This window comes from Populus nigra, chromosome 2, assembly GCF_951802175.1.
Source record: "Populus nigra chromosome 2, ddPopNigr1.1, whole genome shotgun sequence".
NCBI lineage: Eukaryota > Viridiplantae > Streptophyta > Magnoliopsida > Malpighiales > Salicaceae > Populus > Populus nigra.
In genome coordinates, this window is record NC_084853.1 from 13700991 (window position 1) to 13703490 (window position 2500).

The window sequence follows — 2500 nt, forward strand, 5'->3', positions numbered from 1 at the left end:
GGACTGGATAGTCCAAGGCTCGATGAGAAAGACCGCTGGTTTAGACACTGGGGCAGTGGCAGCCCGCGGGGCAGTGTCGGCAGACTCGGCAGCAGTGTCTGCCGATTCGGCAGCGTTGGCTTGTTGGCGCGGGGGGCCGATGCGAGTGGGGACTTGGGCAGCGGGCAGTGAAAGCAAGAGTTTCCCCGATGCTGCCGGGAAAAACGCTCCCCGGGATGGCCGGGTGAGATGACCCGGCGGCCCGCGACGGGTCATTCAATTCCATGCCCCGTCAACATAACTCCCGATGTACTGTTTGCTTTTTCGGAAGAAGAGATCCATCCCCCCATCCTCGGCCAGCCAAAAACGCTCCAATTAATGGCCGGGTGAGATGACCCGGCGGCCCGCGACGCGTCATTCAAATCACTGCCCTATCGGCTACAACTGCTGATGGGTGGGATTAGAGGCCTGCCATGGTGGTGAGGGGCGGCGAGGACCGTGAAAGCTAGAGTTTTTCAGAGGCTGCCGGGAAAAAGGCCCCTCGGGTGGCGGGGTGCGAGGACCAGGCGCGTCATTCAATTCTCTTCCCTATCAACTTGGCTCCCGTTGGCGGGATTGGAGGCCTACTGTTTGTTACAGGGCTAAAATCGTCAGGGGAAGAGCTGACGAAACAATGCTGGTTTGGATGCAGGGGGTAGTGTTGGAATCGGCAGCGCGGACAAAATCGGCAAAGTCGACAAAAAAGACTGTTGGTCTGGACATCGGGGCAGCGGCAGCCATGCCGACAGGGGGGGAAATCGGCAGCGCAGATTTGTGCAGCTGCAGGTTCGTCGGGGAAATCGGCAGCGCAGATTTTTCGATGAACATGGGCTGGAAGATGGACTGTCCAGGCCAGGCAGGGAAATTCGTCAAGGGGACACGCTGACGAAAGTAGGCTCGTCGGTGAAAATCGGCAGCGCAGATTTTTCGACGAACAGGGGCTGGATGCTGGACCGGCCGGGCCAGGCAGGAAAATTCGTCAGGGGGGCACGCTGACGAAAAGAGGGGCTGCCGCGTGGAAAATCGGCAGCGCAGATTTTTCGACGAACATTCGTCAGGGGGGCACGCTGACGAAAAGAGGGGCTGCCGCGTGGAAAATCGGCAGCGCAGATTTTTCGACGAACAGGGGCTGGATGCTGGACCGGCCGGGCCAGGCAGGAAAATTCGTCAGGGGGGCACGCTGACGAAAAGAGGGGCTGCCGCGTGGAAAATCGGCAGCGCAGATTTTTCGACGAACATTCGTCAGGGGGGCACGCTGAGGAAAACAGGGGCTGCCGCGTGGAAAATCGGCAGCGCAGATTTTTCGACGAACATTCGTCAGGGGGGCACGCTGAGGAAAACAGGGGCTGCCGCGTGGAAAATCGGCAGCGCAGATTTTTCGACGAACAGGGGCTGGATGCTGGACCGGCCGGGCCAGGCAGGAAAATTCGTCAGGGGGGCACGCTGACGAAAAGAGGGGCTGCCGCGTGGAAAATCGGCAGCGCAGATTTTTCGACGAACAGGGGCTGGATGCTGGACCGGCCGGGCCAGGCAGGAAAATTCGTCAGGGGGGCACGCTGACGAAAAGAGGGGCTGCCGCGTGGAAAATCGGCAGCGCAGATTTTTCGACGAACAGGGGCTGGACTGGCCGGGCCAGGCAGGAAAATTCGTCAGGGGGGCACGCTGACGAAAACAGGGGCTGCCGCGTGGAAAATCGGCAGCGCAGATTTTTCGACGAACAGGGGCTGGACTGGCCGGGCCAGGCAGGAAAATTCGTCAGGGGGGCACGCTGACGAAAGTAGGCTCGTCGTGGAAAATCAGCAGCGCAGATTTTTCGACGAACAGGGGCTGGACGCTGGACTGGGCCAGGCAGGAAAATTCGTCAGGGGGGCACGCTGACGAAAACAGGGGCTGCCGCGTGGAATGGCAGCCTACACGCAGATGCGAATTCGGCAGCGCACGATGGCTTGAGCAGGTCATGGGTTCGACTTGGCGCGATCTGAAACCTGGACGAGGGACTGTCGACGCTGGACGAGCCAGCGCGGTGGCCTGTCGTGCCCCGTTCAGGGGGGGCCTGCCGCGGAGACAGCCCTCGCGGGCTCGACAGCGCAGGCCAGCGTCCCCGACGTCGCTGGCCGCGGCAGGCGAGCTGCCGGGGTTCCCGCATTCCTACAAGAAAACGTCGTGCTTTCCACATGAAACCAATCCAGTAAAATCAGCCATATTTTTATGAGGCTGCCCACTGAATTTGGGGTCATTCCGGGCCGGTTCCTAGTTTTGCGGATTTACTCGATTTCTAATGGTAGGAAAATTAAAACAAATACTTCCCGACCTCGAAAAATTCTGGGAAAATTAATGAAGGTGGATTGGATTTTTGCCAACCTCTCTGCAAAATTTCAGCTCAAAATACCAAGAAATGAATTTTTTAGAGGGGGGGTGACAGCTGGGACCTAGTAGTGTCTCCCCCTGCCAGAGCTGCAATGACACTTATTGCTCTTTAGGG